General features: G+C 40.4%; 1 protein-coding gene and 1 long non-coding RNA gene across 11 annotated transcripts in view; one reads left to right on the forward strand and one right to left on the reverse strand.

The window, feature by feature from the left end:
* lrmda (leucine rich melanocyte differentiation associated) overlaps window positions 1–24,604 on the forward strand; it is a 351,320-nt gene that overhangs the window by 165,398 nt on the left and 161,318 nt on the right. The gene's annotated exons all lie outside the window — the stretch shown is intronic.
* Window positions 18,377–24,531, reverse strand: LOC119495297. Its single transcript, XR_005208428.1, has 2 exons — window positions 23,928–24,531; window positions 18,377–18,669 (listed from the first exon to the last, which is right to left on the reverse strand). It is a non-coding gene; the product is annotated as an uncharacterized LOC119495297 (long non-coding RNA).

The raw sequence follows: 24,604 nt of genomic DNA on the forward strand, positions 1-24,604 counted from the left end.
ATAGAGAACCGTTGTTTTCTTCTTTTTATTGACCAAACAAGGGGAGACAGAAATGAAATAGGAACATAATGAAACAAGTACACAAATCATTGATTTTCCATTGTATCAAAGAGGCTCATCTCTGTTAATACATCACATGGTTGTATTGTGGTTTCCTTGGTTGTATGGGTGCATAATCATGAGTACAAATAGTCAAATCTTTGATGATATTGAAGTTGACTTATGGCTTTAAGACACTTCTTTTTAGAATGAATGATTATTACATATACATTTAAAGGTACAGTGTGTAAGATTTGGCGACATCTAGTGGTGTGGTTGCATATTACAACCACCTGAGTAACCCTCCACTCACTCCTCCCTTTCCAAGAATGCGGTAACGTAAACCGCCAAGTGCAAAACCGTGGTAACGCCATCTGCCTCCCTCAGCGACTATCCTTACATTAATAACACTACTCTAGGAGCAACGGAAGTTACAAGGTGACTGGCGGTACCACGGTTTTGCACTCTGCGGCTCACGTTACCGCAGTTTCACAAACGTGTTGGAGAACTATGGTGGTCTTCAGGTAATGTAAAAGACTCTCGCTAGAGCCAGTGTTTGGTTTGTCCATTCTGGGCTACTGTAGAAACATGGCAGAGCAACATGGCGGACTCAGTGAAGAGGACCCGCTCCCCAAATGAAGAGCTTCTTCTAAGCTAACGAAAACACAACGATTCTTAGTTTCAGGTTATTATACACTAATGAAAACATAGTTGTGAATATTATACTCCATTTCTGCTGATAGATCCCCTGATATGTTAGACATTGTTCCTTTAATAGTGTGTACGATTTGCTCACATTGATGTGACTGTTGACTTGATTTATGAATAAAAAAGAAAATGCAGAGTTGTTGATAGTAATGGGGAGTTTGTGCAAATTATATTATTTAATGAAAAGATGCTAAACGCGAGATTGGGAGCATTTCTATTGCCTCTGCACAGCTCTCAACATGGCGACAGCTGAGCTGGCGGCTCGCAGCTAACGGTGCTAACAATGCTAACGGTGTTAACCAGAGGGGAAACCCTAGGGTGCTACGCTTCCGCAACGGTGCCGTCGTTTGGGATGGCGTTATCAGCTGTAACCGCCATATGAGAGCAGTGCAGAGAAGCAGCTGTGAGCTAGCCAGTGGGGCACGCTCACATGCACTAAAAGGCACGCGCGACCGGCACGGCTACGTCAACAAAGCACAGAGAAGCTCTGATTATGTCACACACAGAAGGAGAGTGACTTCATTCTCTGCTCAGGTAGACATTACTCCTCTATATCTTTACATAGCAAATAGATGTTTGCTGCTATATTATATGCTCTGGATATCATATAGAGCACCTTTAATGCAGCCTGTGATGAAGCTCATTTTATAATTTATTTTGTGTCATCTTGTAAACAATAGTTTTACGGTTGTTTACCATCACAGAACCATTAGTCACCATTTCTTACTTGACAGAGCATTTCCCAGAGTAAGCCTTTTTCTATCACCTAGAATGCTGAACACAAATGACACCTACTGTATGCTCTCTCCCCGTTTGAATAGAGAATGGCATTGACTGATTGATATTGTAATTCTCGCTGTGAAGTAATGTTTTACAGCGTGCGTAAAGACAGATCTGTATGGCCCTCCCTACCGAGCACCTTTCTTCTATATGGATCTGCCAAGTGCTGAGGACTGGTTAAATGCTGTCAATCATTGATTTTTCCCTCTGACAGTAGAGTGATGGTTGTGGTGATTGAAGGAGTCAGGGTTTTGTCTTTCTCCCCTGTGCTGCAAGGATTCAAGCGAGAAATCCTCACACCTTCTAAGCCAGCCCATCACTTCCCTCCTCCTCCTTTCCCCTACTTTCCCACTCCCCCTTTCTCTCTCACCCTCCTCTCTCTCTCTCTTTTAACAAATGGCATCAACAGGCCATGAAATAATCAATGCTGATGATCCATCTTGGAGCCTGTCGATATGTTAATGAGCACGCCTCATCGTTATTGCTGCCGGGTCATAAATCACTGCTTCTTACCAGAATGCACAGCAGCTGGTGCAGCAAACCCCAGGCCAGGAATAAAACACTGTCTTTTAACGATTAATGTCCAAACATTCTGCTGCCCTGTGCCTTGATTGTTTTCAGATGCCAAAAAAGTAGGACGGATTGTAAATCAATAAAACAATAAGACAAAGTGTTTTAATAAAAGGAGAGGTTGCGAGTAAATCATTGCAGTGCTCCATTTAGCACTGCTTCCTGGGTAAGGAATAATTGGATACCTGGTACCCAGAAGTCATTTTTAAGGTTATAAATGCCTGTGTCAGCTAGTAGTGAGAAGCAGGCTAGCTTGCAGCCTTACATTTTTCAAATCTGCTTTTTTTTTTTTATAAGGGGCCTGAGCAAAGCAAAGGGAGGGTTTAGTGGCTATTTGTTTCACCATGAGAAATGAAAAGATAACATGTTTGCATAGAGTACACTGTAAATCATTATGATGAGATGGCGGAAAGAGAAGCTTTATTATTGCCTTATTTCCTTCGCTTGAAATCGTATACTTTATTTCAATATATTGAATACAGCTTCCACATTATACATCTCCTCTATGCAGTATGTACTTTGTCCTGAAACACTTAATTCACAATTCTGTTATCACATTATCGGACAGGGTTTTTTCTATAACTAACCGCAAACAATGTTTGATTGGTTGGTGTTCTTTTAACATGTTATAATAACAGTGTAGTTGTTACTAGGATAATAGCACGGTTTATGAACAGTTTGTTTTTTCTCAACCTTGGTTGTTGGATTATTTGTCACAACGCAAATCTCTGAGGTATAACTGTATTCAATTAGCGAGGAACTTTGTTTTTCTCAATAGCAATACATGCAAACAAGCTATATACAGTAATATATACTGCAACCTGGGATGTTAATGGGTGCTACGTGTGTAAGTCGATATGTAAAATGTATATAAAGCAGCCATGGCATTGCACATTTGGTGCTGAGTTTGACATCAGGTGCATGGCCACACGTTGATTAAATAGGATACCATAGCAGCAGCAAGGTGTTAAGGTGGCTGATTGCTGTGTGCTCCTATTGTAATACAGCCAATTGAGATTTGTTTCCACCTTATTTAAATGCCACTGGTATCTCATACAGATACTGTAGATGGGAGTGGGGGTCTCCATTGCAAAGTGCTCCCATAAAGAAAATGTGGAGTAGTGCACAGAGATAGTCAGTTTACTTGTTTTTCTTGCAGTGCAGTGTAACATCATAAGGCAATGAACTGTGTTGGCTTCTCGGATAGTGCACAGCCCAAAGTCTGTAACTGTTGCAGTTTGAATTAACATTAAGGTGTATGCCCCGGTTGGCCACTCTTTACTGTTTTCATTCCTAATTTTAACATTATCCAATATTACAGAAAAAATACTGACAGGCTGACAGGAGAAATACATACTAGAGGCAAAAATATTACAGCCAGCTCGCACAAAAAGACGAATGAATAACACGATAATGCGCAAGGCTAAAGCATGCAATAAGAACACCGTTCTTGCACGCTTTTGTAAATGCATCCACATAAATATGCTTCGCTCAGAGCGAGTGACATAGAATATAAAAGGAGAAAGACTGCTTATGGTGGGCTGGAGGGAAGGTGGATGGGTCCAACAAACACAGGACTTCCAACCAAGAGACCGTTTTTTGTTTTGTAAGTGACATTAGTGACGTTAGTGACGTTAGTGACGTTTGTGACGTGTTTCCGTGCTGATGTTGTGTTTTGTTACGTATTGTACTTAGTTTACGTGCTTATTTTAAGGCTAACCATGACAATTTATCTAAACCTAACTAAGTGCTTTTGTTGCACCCTGCTGGTACTGCACCTTCATACATGCATGTAATATTCACAACTTGGCAAGGTAAAATGTGACTCTGACACGCTATCCTCTGATGGACAGGCGGGTCTATTACACGCTTTGGCGTGATTTGGTGCACATACCATGTAAACATTTTTGTTGTATGTACCTTTTAGAATTGTGCTAATTTGCTTGTTAAACAACTGTATGTAGACAAGAATGTTTGAGTTATGAGCCTGTTAAATAGTTTTTTTTCTGAGTACAAATTGTTTCCATTGCGTATCTCCTCCGTTCCAGCTTCATTAAACAGCCGAAGGAAATGTGTTTTTAGCTTTACTGTGGTTTATGGGTTCTCTTGAGTCTTCCTGTGCAATAAAGTCAATGTTCAAACTATCCAATAGATGCAATGGTCAGATTATTGTAATCAGAAAACATTAACATATAAGCTTTATCTCAGGATTACTGTGTGTCTGTTCACATCAAAGTGTATCACTTTGGAATAACACTCTTGTTTGGTTTTAATATTGCTATTAACTGTAGTATCAGTCGTGTGACCTTGTGCTCAATGATTCAGTCAAGCTTGTAGATTGCAGTGTAACCTCTATGTGTGTCTCCACCGGGCCTCTCAGAGCTGAACAGTTTTATGTTCTAGCCCTTGGACTTCCTGCACACGATGAATCATAAACCAAGCGTTTATAGTAATGTTAGTAACTGGAATACCATCTACATCAGTGCTTTCTCGTACATGTGTCCTCCCAATGTCAATATTGGTAGTTAGGCAGTGTGTGCCACCTTAGGTACGGAGAGTGGAGCACAGACAACGGCTGCCACTTTATCTTTGTTGCGTAGCAACACGGAAGTTGTCAATATTTGTCAATTTAGATGGATCTAAATAAGTTAGATGTCATTGTGGTGATGAGAAAGCTTGTTTCAAGAGGACTGAATAAATTTGGAGCATGACAGGTGTTTTGTTTTGCCTGCTTGTAAATTTGCTGTAGCCTCGCTTTACACATTTCCCTTTATTGTGATCTGGTACAGAGGGAAAACATGGCCATATTTGCTCCTTCTGTTTTTATTCTGCCTCGCACACTCACTAATACACCAGAACACAACTGTTGTCAAGGATTTATAGAAGCAGATAGCTTGTGCAAGCATTGGACACCCCAATTTATTTACAGGAACTGAATTTACTTCAGACTCTGACAGCTTGAATTCCTGTGGCCTCTGTAGGGCCTAAATCACACTCGCGATATAGTGCAGCTCTGCATTTTTTCTCCCTCAGTGCTAAGTATTATAATGATGAATCTGCTACTCTGGCTTATGCCAGCTCTAGGCGGACATAACAGCAGTTGTTTAAGTTTTCCAAAATAAATAGAGAATATTTCAATGGAGACAGATAGCAGAGAGGAGCCTGGGAAATGGCATAGTTTGACTTGTGGAAGTTGCCTTTCTAAATTGTTTTTGTTACCAAGATAAGGAACATTAACTCCAGATGTCAAAGAAAGTAAATAATATATCAGTCGGCTGCAATAAATGCCATGTGCTGAAGAACCAAATGGAGATTTTTATTTATAACTGTCATCTATCAGTATCTGCATTCTTTCACCAATCTTCATCTTCCATATCCACATATATGTAACCAACCATCCATATCAAATATTATCTGTATTCCCCCTTGGCTTTCAGATCACATCTGTGTGTTTTAGCACTTCAGAACAGATGGGCCCTGTGCATCCGGTTATTAGTGTGAATTTATTGCCTTACAACATACAATTTCATTAGACAGGGTTGCCATTTAACATAGGTTAAAGGAACAGTTCTTTCCCAACAGTGATCTCTATTCATAGCAGCCCGTTCTGGATATCCGTTATTGGTTAGGGAGTTGTATTTGGCTGGTGTTGTGGGGACAGGTGCATCATGCAGGATTTACACTTTCGTGGGTGCTGTGTTGAGTGTCAACATTTTTTGTGAGAAGTAATATGGGTGGAAGTAACCGGAGTCGTCATCTTCTTTAATCAGAGACTGCATATAAGAAGTAGACGTAGTCACCGTGACGTCACCCATTGGTTTGTGGACTGCCGTTTTGAAGCCTTGAGTTCGGCATTTTGGCCCTCGCCATATACATTTTTTGCAACCAGAAGTGACACGAGAGGGTGGAGCTAAGTACAACCGAATGCTGAACATTTACTAAATGAACATCATGCTGTATTGAAGAAGACTTGAAACTAGCGATTGAGACCATAAACTCATGTTTACAATGTTTACTGAGGTAATAAATCAAGAGAGAAGTAGGGTCATTTTCTCATAGACTTCTATACAATCAGACTTCTTTTTGCAACCAGAGGAGTCGCCCCCTGCTGGCTATTAGAAAGAATGCAAGATTACACTTCCTCATTGGCTTCACTTCTCAGACCGGGAGGTTGCCCACTGTCTTTAATACATGTTCCTCAGTGTGATACCTTATGGTAAATCTTATCATAGATTATAATCTTGTATCAAATTTACATATCCTAAAAGGATTTCTTATATGTTAGTAAAATTATAGGGTTTTTTTAACACTTTTTCTGAAACTAACTCCTGAGCAAACTTCAACTGCATCATTTAGAGATGAAGTTAAATGCTCCACAAAAAAACATAGACTTTGAGTTAATATTATTTTGTCAAACTATTATTTCCAAGGTCAACAATGAACTTTCATTCTCAAAATATAGTTTCTCTTTGATAAATATGTTGACAGTGCAACTGCAAATGGCGTGCCGTGTGCACTCAGCGCCGTTGGTGTAACTAACTATGATGTGAGGAAGGAAAATTTAATTTAATCAGCCTTTTTTTTTTTAATGATGGCAAGCATTTGGACACATTTCAGATTTTTGTAGGCACAATCTCAAGGGGAAGAAGGAGCATAACGCAACGACTCATACAATATGCAAGCTTCTTTCTTCAGTTTGTGGAACGATAATATAAGATGCATTTACTCCTGTTTTTAGTCCACTGCAATATGAAACATACTGTAACTGGCAGTTGCACTACAAGTAAGTTAGTAGTCTTGAAGATCAATTTGACAAATAAAGCCATAAAAAGTTTGTGGGATGATGATTATTTTTCATTTGTAAAGGATAGGGTTTTGTAACTTCAGTCTGGTTACTGGCATTGTTCTACTTTAACATGAACAATGCTGCCCTGAGACAAATGGCAATGTTTCTTCATGCAAGAATAAACTACAAATAAAACTTGTAGCAGCTTCACTGAATTGAAAATTTAAACGTAATCCTAAGAATTGAGATCAAAACTGGAAGTGATTCCCGCCCCATTGCAAAGATCCTGTATGTGCCACCATCAACACCCACCAGTATACCCTGTCCCCTGTGGAAAAACTACACACCAGCACCCATGGGGTCAGTGGCCTAATAATTTGCTAAAGCATGTTTTTGAGATTGCAGATCATTTAGGCTTCATGATATTAACGAGGATATGTGCTTATTAGGGTTCCTGGGAATAGTTGTTGATGGGACCAATCTGAAAGGAGTGAAAAATGATTTAACAAGCTCAGCGGGAGTGCAGGATTGGCCAATTGCGGCGTGTGCTGCGATTAATTCTTATTGTATGGCAAAGGAGCTTGATGGCGTAGCATTGAGGCAGTTTACGGCGGAATTAGTGTGATTTTTGCGGCATTTGTTGTGGTGTTATACTAAATGCTAATTAGGCTCCACAACCATAATTAGAACATTTCACTAGACAGACCAATTTAACTCGTACCACAGTAAGAGCATCGAGAAGATTAACACACACATAGACATACTCACACATTCACATACACACGTGATATCACACATTCGTACACAAACATCTCACCTTATAATTACACTCTTGCTAACTATCAGACAAGACAAATGGAGGGGTGGCAGGGGCTCTTTCCCTCTAATACGTTAATCATTCCTTTGTTCTTGTGATCTTTTAGAAAGTGTGGTCTTATTGGGTGTTTTATTGAGCACACTTGGTTAGAAAGGTTTGTTAAATACAGGTGGAAGTTGTTAGGACATGGAACAGTTACTATTGACAGGTCTACTCTTTTGAAAATCACTTGCTTATACAGTAAATGCTTTTCCTCAGTAAACTCTGGCACTTGCATGTAAACATGCAACACAGAAGCTTGTGAAAGAACTCCCACTTTTAGTGAGTCAAGTAATTGCCTCGTGTTCATCACTGTTGCCGTGTCCCGTAATACGGAGGATCAGAGTGCCGCGTGCACATCAGTCCGCAGCCTCGCCTGCCAGTCAGGCCTGCATGTTGCCACGGCGTCAGTGGCATGGCATCCTCTGTTGGCTTGAACATAAACCCCAGCGACTGTGGGCAGCCGACTGGCCTCTCACAGCAGACATACTTCTCAATCATCCACTGACGCACTGTTGGACAAAGTTAAAACACACAGCAGAGCAAACAGACTCCGTTGAGTTGTCACTGTGTCTGCTCACATCACAGATTACTTTATTAAAGCTTGATTTAGTCTTTATTAGTAAATAATTGTATTTTTTTTCTTGAGGAATGTATGACATCATATCTCCAATGACTACAAACAGTTGAGAAGGAATAAGGGTACTTCTTTTCAAGTCCTGCATATTATGATGTGTTATTTGATTACTATATTACTGACGCATTAAAGGATTAGTGTGTAACATTTAGGCATCTATTAGCAGAAATGGAATATAACTATGTTTTCATTAGTGTATAATCACCTGAAACTAAGAATCGTTGTGTTTTCGTTAGCTTAGAAGAAGCCCTTCATATCTACATAGGGAGTGCGTCCTCTTTATAGAGTCCGCCATGTTGCTCAGCCATCTTTCTCTCTAGTGAGAGCCTTTCACAGTTTTACGTTACCTGGAGGCTGAAGTTCTCAGACATGCGGTAACTGTGGTAACGTGAGCCGCAGAGTGCAAAACTGTGTTACCGCCAGCCACCGTCTGAACTCCGTTGCTCCTAAAGTTGTGTTATTATGGTGAGGATGACCTCTGAGTGAGGCTAACAGCATTACCAAGGTTTTGCACTCAGCGCTTCACGTTACTGCAGTCTTGGAAAGGGAGGAGTGACCATTCTGGGCTACTGTAGAAACATGGCGGCTGGCTCCGGGAAGAAGACCCACTTTGTATGTAGATATAAACGGCTCATTCTAAGGTAACGAAAACACAACAATTCTTATTTTCAGGTGATTATACACTAAAGAAAACATACTTATTAATATTATATTCCATTCTGCCAATAGATTCCCTTAAATGCTATATACTGCTCCTTTAAGTGCAGTACTTGAGTAAATGTACTTTCCACCACAGGTGATACCTGTAGCTTTATTAAGTGCAACAACTAATACTGCATGCATGTACAACATTATCATTTTGCACAACATTACACAATACTACCACTAATAATAAATCTGCAAAAACAGCAATATTAACAATACAACAATATTATTAATATTATTGTTGTTATTATTATTATTATTATTAGTAGTAGTGGTATTTGTTTGCTGTAGAATATGGTTCTAAATACAGTATAAAAAAGTTGACATGGTATACTAACAACTTCCTGTTTGTTGGTGGTGGGCGGTGCCTCAACAGTGCAGAGGCACTATGGTACTTGCAGTGAATGTAGTTTACTGGTTGAGATAAAATACACAATTTATAAAAGCCAATGTCCCTCACAGCATTAATACAGTAAACACTGATGATGATTGATTGATATATTCAGGTACATCTGGTCTGATGACTCATCACACTCTTTGTTCTATAAGCCAACATTCACTCTCCTTGAGCCTAGAGAGAGAAAGAGAGAGAGAGAGAGGTTGGGGTTAACCTAAGATATATGTAAATACATTTATTATTTATATCGGCGTCGGGGATTGCTATTGTTGTCTCAGAACACACTGAGCTTTTGGCTACGGCCTTGGGGCCTTCTGTAAAACACTTTATCATGTTTTTAGTCCTCATGAATAATTAAAAACTTAGATTACTTGCCATGTACAAAATTCATATGCTGGGGGTTGGGGTGTGTGGGGGGGGTGGAGATACATGAAAATTAATTTTCTTTTCTCTAAGAGTGTGACGGGAAATCAATTAATCTTGATGTATTATTTCATGCAGGGCAGGGTAGCAGCAGCAGCAGAGAGAGTGGCTACAGCTGTTCTCATTGGAGAGGCCATATATTATACTTGGCGGCTTTGACAGCTTCTGAAGGAAAGGGCTGAAGGATATCAGGCAGGTGAAGCAACTGTAAAAAAAAAAAAAATATTAGAGAATACAAACTGTTTCCAGGGACTGTTATAAACTGTACAGCAGGAGGGTAGCATTATTGAATTTGTTTTTTTTAGATTCTTGCTTCTATTCCCCAAAACTGCTGTCACTCCTAGCTGACATTATTAATGACGTTCCCTTTCCGAAACATCATGTTCATTTGATTAAGTAGTCATATGTTTTTCGTCCCTCTATCTGCAATTTATTTCCTTGTGTCTCCTCTTGCCTTTTTGGGGGGTAAGGGGAATTGAGATTTACCACCCGTCAGATAAATGTGTCCAGGTAATATAACACTGGGGATAGAGTGACAGAGCTATTTACTGCCTGCTTTAAAGTTTTATAACTTGTCACAGTTTGCAAGTTGTTGTCCGTGGCTCCCCAATTTCTCAGCACGGCGTCTGTAAATAGAGAATCGTACACAGAAAATGATTACTCTTCTAAGAGGAGAAGCGGAGAAATCGGGAACCAGTAGCAGGAAGTTAACGGAGGAATAACACACTAGTTGATTGACTCCAAAGTCCAACACAGAAGCGTGCTGCAATGTGATGCAACTAAACAAATGCAATACTTAAAATAATTCTTCAACTTTATAGAAATTAGGGCTGTCAGTAGATTTAAATATTTAATCGATTAATTGCGTAATTGTTCATAGTTAATCGTGATTAATCACAAATTTTATCACACATTTTGTATCTATACAAAATGTACCTTAAAGGGAGATTTGTCAAGTATTTAATACTCTTATCAACATGGGAGTGGGCAAATATGCTTGCTTTATGCAAATATATGTATATCTTTTTTATTGGAAATCAATTAACAACACAAAACAATGACACATATTGTCCATAAACCCTCACAGGTACTGCATTTAGCATAAAAAATATACTCAAATCATAACATGGCAAACTCAAGACCAACAGGCAACAACAGCTGTCAGTGTGTCAGTGTGCTGACTTGATTATGACTTGCCCCAAACTGCATGTGATTATTATAAAGTGGGCATGTCTATAAAGGGGAGACTCGTGGGTACCCATAGAACCCATTTTCATTCACATATCTTGAGGTCAGAGGTCAAGTGACCCCTTTGAAAATGGCCATGCCAGATTTTCCTCACCAAAATTTAGCGTTATTTAGCCTCTTGCACAACAAGCTAGTGTGGACATGGTACCAATGGATTCCTTAGATTTTCTATTTTCATATGATGCCAGTATCTTCACTCTAATTTTAAAACTGAGCCCGCTACAGCCTAAAAGTTGCGTTAATGTGTTAGAGAAATTAGTTGCGTTAAAATGAATTTGCATTATTGCGTCAACTTTGACAGCCCTAATAGAAATATATGAATGAAGGTAAACACGATTGGCCATCCATTTGTGCCACCGTACCTTGGTGACATTTAATCATAGTTTCATGGGAACTTTTCTCCAAAGTGATGTGCAAACTGTTAGAAGTCAGTCATGTCACCTGTTTACTGAAAGATGGATCACCAGCCTGCCAGCTGTGACTGCTGATGAGTGACAAGTGAAATGTGTCATGTCACTTCCACAGCGATGTGTTTGTCAGGAAGGCGTTTGTGGCCAAACAGCTACTTTCTAGCTGTACTGTAATAAGTCGTAAAAAAGGGAGAGACTGTGAAAGAGGAAGCCATTAGTTTTCCAGGGTGTCTGCATTTCCTTTAAAGGCTTTAAATGTCTTAAATTCAGCTTCACAAATACCCAAATTCATTACCTCGTTGAATTGATTAAGGCTTAATTTGAACATATACAGTTTAGCTGAGTTTGTTTTTGGCAGATTTAGAAGAAGAATAAGAACGAGAGACTAAGAGATCTCAGTTTATAGTCTCTCAGTTATAAGGTTGGCACCGTTTCTCTGTTTTCCCCCCTCGGGGAGAGGTGCATATTCTGCTCTGCTATAAATTCCATTCCATTTATGAACAGATTTCACTGGTCAACAAGACTGGTAATCAACAATCAGTAAACATCTGTTACTATCTATTAATAACCCGGCATTACAGATTTACGGCTGGCCCCGACGGCTGGCGAAAATGTATTTCTGCCGCTGACGAGGGGCAGCTTGGAACCGGCGGCCAATGCCATTTGTAAATGTGAGACAAATTAGAGAGCGGGAGACAACTAAATTAAAAAGCCAAATGACCGAGGCCAGATGGAGCTCAATATAACAAATGGAACAAGTTGTGGAGGTGCCAGTTGTACAGACGCTGAGGGACACTGAGGGGGAATTGATTCAGGAGAGCCATTGGGTGAGCAGATGAAAAGGTTATATTAACACTTACAGGAGGCAGAAAGTAGGCCTCTGTGCCCTCCAGCTTTATGTTGCAGTCACTCACACATATGGACGCTGCTGTCCACATCATCTTTTAAATGGGGCTGTGTGAATGTCAGTGTGAGAAATAAACACAGTTGGTGTTGCTCTCAGTGCTGACATAGGGCATATTGTCAGCACATGGCTAGAATCCTACTTTCAACTGACACGCCTTTATTCAGATGTTGTCGGATGTTGTTTTCTTTGGTCATAACATATTTCTACACGGCAGTTTTCTTTTTTTTTCACCTTATGTAGAAGTGTAAAGAGTTCGCCCATTTTATACCTGTAAAAATGTCATGATATAAACCTTTCTATCTATTACTAGGTATAAGAGTACCTATTATGCTTATTTTCAGGTGCATACTAGTATTTTGGGTTTCTACTAGAATATGTTTACATACTTTAATGTTGAAAAAAATGCTTTATTTTCTCATACCGGCTGTGCTGCAGCACCTCTTTTCACCTTCTGTCTGAAACGCTCTGTTTTAGCTCCTGACCCCGCCCTCCTGAAAAGCCCAGTCTGCTCTGATTGGTCAGCTGGCCCACTGTTGTGATTGGTCATCCGAACCAAACTCTTCAGACTCCCCTCCAGCTCCGTTCTAACTAGCTTTGTTTGAAAGCGTGCCAATCTACCCGCTACGCAGGTATTATACAAATGTGTTACTCTGTGACATCACCACGTTACAGAAGAAAAGGCAGGACTTCAGTCAAGGCATTTCAAATAATTCAGGAGCAGTGTTTCTGTGGGGCACAAATAACTATATAACACACTAAAGGAAAGGGAAAAAGCACAAAAGCATAATAGGGCCTCTTTAATTAATCTCTATATACAGATTCCTCATTCACATGTCAAATCTTTTTGCAAGGGGACAGATTTTGATATCAGAAGCGTTCTCGTTTCTGTTTTTAGTCTGAGTAATATTGACCAATCACGTTCGAGCAGGTTTTGGTTAAACGCAGGTTTACAGTCCGTGTGGAGAGCAAACGAGGCGGAACGCATTGGCCGTAATGCAATCTGGGAATTCACCAGCTATCATGTGGCGAGGATTTAGCTTTTATTGGTTTCAAATTAGCTTGTAAACTGGCGACTTGGGAAACAATTTGGTCATACACGTCATCTCTCAACTCCAACTCCAGTCTTGCATTAAAGTTGCTAATCGGACTGTTAACAATGAGCAGCACACGGAAAAGAAAGTCTTGGCCCGGATTTCCGCCGGCTACACCAGAACCCCAGAAATATAGCCCCTTGACTCCAGAGGTTTATCCGTCATCAGACAGGGAGCTGAAGGGTTCAGAGATTGTCTACTAATAGACTTGTTGTGTGATACTATGTCGCCCAAAAAATAAAGTGTATTATTTTAATGTAATGTTCAGCAAGACTGCACAATGTGGCAAATGTTGCTTCACTGTGGTGGTTCTGCCGGTGATGCATCACACCTGCAGCTCTCTAGGTTAAGACACATGAGCACATTTGTATCTTGTAAATGGGTATGCGGCACTGGGGTGAGGAACACATTTGTTTGGGTTAAAGACTGCATGTTAATGAAATAGATCATGAACAGTGCCATTATGATAATGGATTACAGCACTTTTCCTCGTGGCGTAATATTTTATTTATGACCTTTTTGGATTACTTAGATGAAAAAGGAAAAAAAAGAAATGTAGACAGTGTTCTGCTCCGTGACCCTTCTCCAAAACACAAAACAACCAAGTATTTACTGAGCACATTTTTTTCCCTGTGGCATGTGAAGATCAGGGAGTTTGAGTGGGAGATTAGCTTTGGGTTAATGAAGTCTGGAGTCGGGAGAGGAATGGTTATTACTCTGTAATGTAGAGTCTTTTAATTTCCACTGTGGCAGTCGAGCCTAATGTGTTATTTTACATTCTGTTTTAGATTGCACAAAGTGGTCACTGCTATTTGTCTTACTCATTTAAATCACCATTATTCAGATGTATTAGGAGATGATACATTAGGCTGCACTCAATGCTGCTTGCCTTCCTGGTTAGTGAATAATAAAATATTCCTCGCCGGGGACAGTAACACAGCGGTAATATTCTCCTGAAAGCCTATCACAGTCTTTTTCTTCCTCTATGACATACATAAGCTGTTAACACATAATACGCCACCATTTGTTTCTTTAATCTCTGCCTTTTATCCCTTTTTTTTCTGCTCTTGAGGCATCATTATGGGAATCTCTGTTCTCATCACTCACTCGAAATCCCATTTTTGTTTTTCTGTAGGAGATTTCCTCCTGTGCAGTTACTTACAGTGGCCCGCTCCTTACCTCTTGCTTCTGATAAAGGAAGCAGGTACTGACGGGGGCTATTTGTTATGGGGACGAGACAGGGGTGACACACACTAGATTATAAAATGCAGAGACGTGCAGAGGTCAGATAAACAATTTGCCACCAAACTTGGCTACCCATGATGCTCTCTGCTCCCCCGTCTGCTCAATATCAGAAGGGAGGGAAGAGGAGGGGATGCTCGGTTTTAAGGGAAGGAAGGTGGGAAGGATCATATGAGTAAGGGAGGGGGGGCAGAGGAGCACAAAGGAACAGTGAGAGAGCCCCCCTGGCTGACGGCAGTCAGGTTTGCATTTTTTTTCCCTCCCTCTCTGGGTTAATTCACAGGATGAAAAGCTGCTCTGTGTGATGTGTCATATATCAAAGACAGGGCATCAGTAATCTTTGCTCAAGGGCACAGATAACAGACAGATAGACATGTGAATGAGATGAAAAAAAAGCAACTCATCCTTTTCTGCTACCACCACGGAGGAGATAAAACAAGATTTATGACTCATCTCAGACCACATACCGGCTGCGCCGACCATTTTTCACACGCTCCAAAAATTGGTACTGGAAAGCAATCTGCTTGTCAGTGTGTCCATCAGGTGCTTCAGGAGGAAATTGGGTCCTTCGGGCTTTTTGCTCTGCAGTCAGCTATTTTCTTTATAGCAGTTTTGTTTTTAATGGTATCCATAAATATATGTAGGGTTATAAGTACCTTTATCACCCAAGGAGCTTTTCCACTTGATGCGGCCCGCTATATGCTCCGGTGGTGGTTTCTGAACCGAGAGCTTCCTCTGTGTGGACACCACAATCCGAAGAGCTGCAGAGTTGTCATCGTGTTGATGGACAGTGATGAGACGATGTGACAACTCCCTTGTTGACTTTGATTGACAGAAATTTGCTTTGATAGGCAACCAAATCAGATTTGTCCAGAGAGCCATCTCAGATTGAACAGGACAATAGTAAAACCTTCAGTGGAGGAGAGTGAACGGCATGATGTTGTCATCTGTAAACACATCACGACATGCTAAATGTTACATGTATATTGGTAAAAGGTTCATCACTGGCCTCTGGTTAGTCTACAGTTACAGACGTAGGCAAAATTGTTGGTACCATTCCGTTAAAGAAAGAAAAACCCACGATGGTCACTGAAATAACTTGAAACTGACAAAAGTAATAATAAATAAAATTAATAAAAATTTACTGAAAATGAACTAATGAAAATCAGATATTGTTTTTGAATTATGGTTCAACAGAATCATTTAAAAAAACAAACTAATGAAACTGGCCTAGACAAAAATGATGGTACCCTTAACTTAATATTTTGTTGCACAACCTTTTGAGGCAATCACTGCAATCAAGTGATTTCTGTAACTCTCAATGAGACTTCTGCACCTGTCCACAGGTATGTTGGCCCACTCCTCGTGAGCAAACTGCTCCAGCTGTCTCAGGTTTTAAGGGTGCCTTCTCCAGACTGCATGTTTCAGCTCCTTCCACAGATGTTCAATAGGATTTAGATCAGGGCTCATAGAAGGCCACTTCAGAATAGTCCAATGTTTTGTTCTTAGCCATTCTTGGGTGTTTTTAGCTGTGTTTTGGGTCATTATCCTGTTGGAGGACCCATGACCTGCGACTGAGACCAAGCTTTCTGACACTGGGCAGCACATTTCGCTCCAGAATGCCTTGATAGTCTTGAGATTTCATTGCACCCTGCACAGATTCAAGACACCCTGTGCCAGATGCAACAAAGCAGCCCCATAACATAACCGAGCCTCCTCCATGTTTCACATTAGGTACAGTGTTCTTTTCTTTGGATGCTTCATCTCTTCGTCTGTGAACATAGAGCTGATGTGACTTGCCAAAAAGCTCCAGTTTTGTCTCATCTGTCCAAAGGACATTCTCCCAGAAGCTTTGTGGCTTGTCAATATGCATTTTGGCAAATTCCCGTCTCGCTTTTTTTATGATTTGGTGTCCTCCTCGGTTGTCTTCCATTAAGTCTACTTTGGCTCAAACAGTGACGGATGGTGCGATCTGACACTGATGTACCTTGACCTTGGAGTTCACCTCTAATCTCTTTGGAAGTTGTTCTGGGCTCTTTGGTTACCATTCGTATTATCCGTCTCTTCAATTTGTCATCAATTTTCCTCTTGCGGCCACGTCCAGGGAGGTTGGCTACAGTCCCGTGGACCTTAAACTTCTGAATAATATGAGCAGCTGTAGTCACAGGAACATCAAGCTGCTTGGAGATGGTCTTATAGCCTTTACCTTTAACATGAAGGTCTATAATGCTCTTTCTGATCTCCTGAGACAACTCTCTCCTTAGCTTTCTGTGGTCCATGTTCAGTGTGGTACACATCATGATGCCAAACAGCACAGTGACTACTTTTCACCCTTTAAATAGGCAGACTGACTGATTACAAGTTTGAAGATACCTGTGATGCTAATTACAGGACACACCTTAGTTTAACATGTCCCTATGGTCACATTATTTTACATCTTTTCTAGGGGGTACCATCATTTTTGTCCAGGCCAGTTTCATTAGTTTGTTTTTTAAAATGATTCTGTTGAACCATAATTCAAAAACAATATCTGATTTTCATTAGTTCATTTTCAGTGAATTTTTATTTATTATTACTTTTGTCAGTTTCAAGTTATTTCAGTGACCATTGTGGGTTTTTCTCTCTTTAACGGAAGGGTACCAACAATTTTGCCTACGTCTGTATGTGATGGACCAAGGCATTTATATAGACAGTTGATCAGCTGACCTGCATGGTGAGAATGACTTTATGTGTCTGTCTGAACCTGTCAGCTTCATGTTATGCACACATGATATCAATACTTTAGACCTTAGGTGAAGCAGCTGTGAAAAAAGCCTCATTGCACAATGTTAAAACAATGAAACCTACTGGCACAAACAAATACACATCAGTAGTCAGCAGTTTCAATGATGATATCCACACTGGCAGAGAGCATCAGGATGTCCAAATCCAGTCCAAACCCTTCTCTTTCAAAAAAGAAGTTACAGACTGACAATCCTCTCCACAAAATGCTATAGGACACTTCTGTGTCATATTGTTTTTTCTGGATTGGATTGGATTTTATTGTTTAACAAACTGTTTTGTTTTTTTCCTCTTTTTGTGGCAGCTGTTATATATTCAACCCGATCTCATGGGAAGGCGTATAAATAGCACAACATTAAGACATTCCGTGTGTCATGAGAATGCATTTTAGGCTTTTCACGTGCTATTTGTATGCCACGTAACACGGTAACATCTGCAGTTAGCCTGTGCGGAACGAGTTGCGCCTATATTTATGGAACAACAACACGGAGGCCGAACCAGGTCGGCAAACTTTATTACTCCTTTAACCAGCGCAGACCAGATCCACTCCTTCCATTCTTACCTTTCACAATAAAAGACCAAAATGTATAGTATTTGCAGGCGTGTACTTCACATTTTCATGTTGTTCATTTGTCACGCCCCCCCCCCCAGTGTTTAAAGGCCTTTAGTTGGGCAAAAATATGCAAAATACTGGTCATTTGTTGGCTTATTTTATCATGTTGCATCTGAAACTAATCTGCAGGACTGCATCAAAGGTGGAACTCATTTTGTATCTTATACAATTAAACACAGTTCATAGTGCTAGAAGTTTACATTTAATATTCAGTGTAATTGTAGCTGTAGTTCAACAGGTGGTGATGCATTGCTACATTCAGCAGATGTGTAGCATGGTCTTCAACTGCTTGGCTGTGTGCTTTTTCAAGTGCTTCCTGGCTGCCATGTTGGAATGGGGTATTAGAGCGGCCCTGCTGTGCATGGAGTGTTGATAGCGCAGGGAGCTGCATGACTCTGTCTGTTATGGATCAGGTTGCACTTGGGGAAACATTTGAAGGCTCCTCTGGGCTTTCACAGAGCACAAGTTTTTTTTTCCTGGGGGACAGAAGGATCAGCTTAAAGCAACAGGCGTGTTGACTTTGATATCCTATCTGATACCAGCACTTCCACGAATTTACACCCCTGTAAACAGGCCTGACATTAGAATATCCTCATTTGTGCTAGCAAGGGGATTTGGCCCACCGCAGGGGTTTGAGGTTTGTGTTTCTGCCTGTCGTAGATGAGCGAGGGTTTCCATAATTTGGCTGGTGTTCCCCTCTCGCACCAGACCAGCTTGTGAGAATGAGAAACAGGCCAAGGAGAGGGGAGGGCGCAAATACCTGCCCAGCACAGCAGCAGGCAGATGTTCTATGAGGGTCATTGTGAGTTGCAGCAGGGGAAAGAGGACAGACTGATGTAAAACATACACTTGTTTTGCAAGTTGTCACGTTCGCCTCTCGTCTCCTGTTGCCCCTTGAGCTCTGTCCTACCTGCTGTTCCTGTCTAGACTACTTGCCAACTGTGACATCTGTTCTAAGATGAAAGCGTACGCAAAATCTGAATGTCAATATCCTCGTCGCGGCCTGACAAAATGAACAAACGGACGAGTGTCTGTCACTGCGCGGCAATCATCCTTCAAATGAAAGGTTACCGCGCCGCGTTGTGTGCCGGAGAAATGACCATTTTTAATCAGACAGCAGGGGACACATCTGTCAGAAGCTCAGTAAAGCTGCAGTTAGGAGCCAAGGAGAGCAGAGGCTGATCAGTACAAATCATTCCCCTGTTCCCCCCGCTGACAAAACAGGCCTAAATGTGGAAAGGCCACCAGGGAATTAAATATGACTTTTCTAAGGTTGTCCTCAGGATGCTAACATGATAAAGTGAGGAGGTTTACTCGAGCCTGATTGGAGATTACATGAGGCGTGGTGTGGACGTTATTATTGTAAGAAGGCTTTTCTCATGTTGGATGAAGCATATCAGCTGCAGAAAACCTCAGTTAAAGGTAAAGGGGCTGGATTTAAGGAGCACATACTTAAGAGAAACGCATAAATTACTAGGGCTAGGACGATACACCTATCTCCCGATTCAATACTATCGTGATACTTGGATGCCGATTTGATATGTATTGCGATTCTACAAGTAGGGCTATTATATATATATCGCCGATATGATATTGCAATTTATTGCAATTTTTGTTAACTTTTTTACACTAGACTATGGGATAAAGTTGATTCATAGGGAATTCTAGGGACTTTTACTTTGAAAATATCTAAATTGATACAGTAAAAATGTTTGACTTTCAGAGAAGTCAGATATATATCAGTCATTGTCAGAAAATAATTAATTACATTTTTTCCAGCAACCCAAAAATGAAAGAATAAAGACATTTCTCTCACAAATGAGTGGTCATTTCTTTCTAATTTATAAGGGGCATGCAATTTTTCTATACTTCTGGTAAATATAATCCAATTAATCTTATTTCTTGACCGCACGTTATAAATACAATAATGTTTCCTGTCCATGACAGAGTTAGCACACAGCTTTAGCCATGATGTCTAGCTCTGCTTTTCCTGGTAATGTGTGAAACCCAAAGTTTGTCTTTTTTGTTTTCGGCCAGCTGCGGTTTGTTATGGTTGATGAATACGGAACGGATATGACGTCATGTTACTCAGACTGCAGCAATAAAAGCGGTAACTTACTCTGTTATTAATCCTCTGTTCTTGTTTTCTGTGTTCCTTTGTTGGAGTAATGAAGAAAGATGACTTGCCAGAAGGGCCCAAAACGTGTGTTCATGACATCATTAACAACAGAGTAATGATGGTTTATCAAGCTAACATCACAGTCACTTGCTAACCTCTTTACGATGAGATTAGAGATTGGTTTGTCACGCCTTACATGATTACACGATCCATGCTTTTCATCTCGCATTATGTTGACAGGAACATGGTAGGTTTCGACAGCAAGATCTAACATAGTTGCCCCATAAATGGTTGAACTATTTTCCTCTCCACGTTTCCTATGTTCTCCATGTTTCGGTCTGATCAGAGCCCCAGTAAAAGTGTAAGTTAAGACCTTGGGGTTTGCCCTATCCGGGGGCCTTAGCCTTAAGATTACATCTACAGAGGGGTTGAAAATGTTCAGAGCTGCAAAAGTAATTGCAAAGCTAAGGTTAGTAATTTTGTGGTATTAAATTGCCTGTCAGAGCTAAATGAAGTAGGGCTTCTGCACTGCCAAAAGCCATACGTGCCTATGCGGAGAGCGGTGTAGCTTTCCCCCCGAAGAAGGTAGTATTTTCCTCCACCACATCATTTTATCATTCAGCTGAGTTCATGGTGTTGTTTTAAGAGATTTAAGTCTCATTACCCCAACCTAGGCCCTTTGTGATTTATACCGTTATTACAGCACTCTCTCTCACAATAGAAATGATGCATGAATCACATTTGTACTGTAAGACAAATGTTCCTCCAAGGGAAAGAGAGACATTGTAGCTAGTTAAAGGGACCCTCATTAAGCTCTCGTTATTGGATAAGTGGCTCTCATTTTCTCTGTGAGATTCCAGGCCTGACTAACTGGTCTTTATACCTCTCTGAAGATTACAGTGTTGCAATGCCGCAGTGTTAATTTGTTCTCGGGGATGTGACCGGCAGTTGTACATTTATTTTCAGTGTTCAAATCCGTGTCATTGACCTTCAGTTCCTGCTGAGTCCAACACCTGCTGACCCCGGCCCTAAATTTGTCAGGGATGGAGATAAATATAAGCCCTTAAAACTGCCTCTGCTCGGCCGAGCCCGTGTTTCAGAGCTGTTTTACATCTTGTTTTATACTCTGCCAGTAATATCCCTTGACCTTTTGTTTTCAAGGCAGCCTTACAACAGTGACACAGACACTCACACTAACAACTTCAACACACACTCCCAGTGTTTTCTGCTATTTTCTTGATTTTATGATATGTACCCTTTTTCTTTTTAATCTTTATTACTTGACATTTTGGCAACATTGTCTTTGTTCTGCTCATGCCAATAAAGCTTATTGAATTGAATTAATAGAGTGAAACAACAATATTGACAATCCTAGGGTTGTCACTAACTATTATCTTATCATCGATTAATCTGCCAGTTATTGTCTGGATTAATTGATTAATTGTTTTGTGCATAGAATGTCAAAAAATAGTGAAGAGTCCAAGGTGATACCTTCAAATTGCTTGTTTTGTCCCACTGACAGTCCAATAGCCCCCAAAAATTCACTTAGAACAGCAGCAAATCCTCATATCTGAGCTGCTAGATCCAGTGAATGTTTTGCATTTTCATTAGAAAAATTAGTGAAATGATTATTTGATAAGAAAAATAGTTGCTGATTAATTTTCTGTCGATTAACTAATCACTTCAGTCCTATGCTACCACCAGCAGTACAACTATTATTGTGATAATACTCTTTATGATTGAGTAAAATAAACATATAAAATGACAATTGAATTTGGAGTAGTTAACATTAATATTTTAGTTCTCTACAGATTTCAGCTATATATTCTTATTCATCTACAAAACATAAATTATCCTAAAAAGTCAGTGAGTCAGTTTAGATTTAATTTTTTAAACATCGTGTTTTTGCATTTCACGTTTTTGTAACCACAAATTTGTCAAGTTCAGCGTCAATTCGAAGCATCATTTTTGAAAGATTTATTTTGATTTTTTTTCTGCTTTAAATGCAGCAAGCCTACTCTTTACTTTTGAATCTGGAATGTAAAAATGTCTTTACCATTCGGGAATATTCCCCATGAAACTATTGGAAATTATATGTGTATTTACTACGTCTGTGCAAGGTCATCACTGACACCCTTCTCATGTTACTATTTTTACCAATCGTGACGCTGGTATTGTTTTCACATTGTGTGTGTGTGTGTATGTGTCATCATGGCAAAAAGTGGTCCTGGAGACACATAACCTGACCCACCAGATGGTTTGTTACACAGACATCTGAGAAGCTGTCATTGGAAACTGTTTGGAAAAGGGCAGACACTTTCAAAAAATACTTGGCAGGTGATTGGATGAACCAATCAATCAATCAAACTCTTGCCGAAGCCAGTCGGGAGAAAAGCGAAAATATTGTTACCCCCCTGGCCCGATATGGCATCACAAAACTTTACAGGGGTGTAGTTGAGATTAAAATGATGGCAGAATTACAAGATGGATGTGGTCCAAGCAAGGGCGCCGGAAGTAGGGGGGTAGAAAGTGGGGGACTATACGCCCCTTGGTCCGCTTCGGCATCATGGCTGGTGTGATCCCATCGTATTTCTATTGCTACTACTATATTTACAGCTGTAATGACACCACTGAAAGAAATTATTTAAAAAAAAAAAATGAACCTAACGTAACCTGTTTTAGCAATACTTTCCTCAGGACTTTAAACAAGGACAGGTGACAACAATATAGCTGAAATAAATATTATTAGACCAAGTTAAATAATAAACCTGTAATTCTGAAATTGAAGAAAACAGATAGTAAGAGAACAAGGCTTTGAAGTATCTTAAATGTCCTCCCCTGCAGTTTATTTGAAAGCTATCATTTCCTTGAATTCATAGCTGAAAATTGTCATTGATTTGCCAGATGACAGATGCTAAGAGCCCCTCTATTGACGTTCCCATCGACAGTTTCGGTAAATTCCGCATCTAATTATCATTCCTGGCCAAATGATACACCTTTGTATTCTGTGAGGGGATGTCGATGGCGCAGGGTGCATTGTTCTAGAAGGACTTATTGAGCCGGGTGTCACTGCTCTGTGATTTAGGACATAACAGAGAACGTTCTTTTCTGTGTGGCATAATTAAACCTGGTCTGGTTTTCTCCCAGACTGCTAAAGACATCACTAAAGAAAAGATCTGTGTTGTTGATGGCCTTTGTGCTGAGGGATTTTTCACTCCTTCAACTAAATAGCCCTCCACCCTCTTTCTCCTTCTTTTACCCTCTCCATCTCCTTTCCTCTTTTCCATTGTGCTCATGCATGAAAAAAAAAAAAGTTTATGCTACAGAAGCAATTTTATCAAAGGCAAATTGAGATAATTCAGTGACATGGTATTGACCTCTTGCTCGAATGATTTATAATATCAATAAATCTCTGGTCCCAGGATTAATAGGGACTTGGGATAAGAATTTATTAGAAATAAATCATCAGCATAACCCTTTTCCTTCAGTAAATGGTTTACTAATTTTAGCAGCATGTCATTATTTCAGAATATTTATTTCAATATCCATTATAACTGAAGAAATGTCATAATAATCATGTATTATATTGAACTTTTGAAAATTTGCACAACTTACCTTGTTTTTTCATGTTAAGTTTACAACATTTTTTCCAGTTGAGGGTAGTGCCTTCAATGGCCGAAATAAACTACTGCAAGTCACCCCTGTTGACCACTGAGACACTGACAGTCCCTTTGCTGGAGTGACATCTGAACCTGCCAGGGGCATGAACCTGCCAGGGCCTCCAGCAGGTGCCAGAACCTGACACCTCCTGAAGGCACTGGGAGCAAAGCGGTCGGCGGTGATGCTGATGGCGGGGGCTTTCGGGGCTTTATGTTGAAGGAATAGTAACATGATGCTGGAGTCCCCTGCCTTTTCCCACAGTGGCCCTGAACCACCACTCTGCGGCTCCACTGGCTAACTAACGGCTCACTTGACTGTGGTTACAGGAAGCCCATTGTTGGGAAGGACAGAATTCAAGGGGGGAAGTGGTGTAATCCTGGCTCTGTCCTGGATCAGTCAGTTTGGATTTCACACAGTTCCCCACAATCAGGCCCAGTGCAGCCAAGGGCCCCTGGACGCCGTGTTCCTCAGCAAACAGGCACGACACCTTTTTCCTCACAGTGTGATCATAGAGAGAGAAATTTGCCATGTTTTAAAGGAACAGTGTGTAACAATTAGGGGGATCTATTGGCAGTGAAATGTAATATTAATAAGTATGTTTTCTTTAGTGTATAATCACCTGAAAACTAGAA

The sequence above is a fragment of the Sebastes umbrosus genome, chromosome 10 (assembly GCF_015220745.1).
Source record: "Sebastes umbrosus isolate fSebUmb1 chromosome 10, fSebUmb1.pri, whole genome shotgun sequence".
Lineage (NCBI taxonomy): Eukaryota > Metazoa > Chordata > Actinopteri > Perciformes > Sebastidae > Sebastes > Sebastes umbrosus.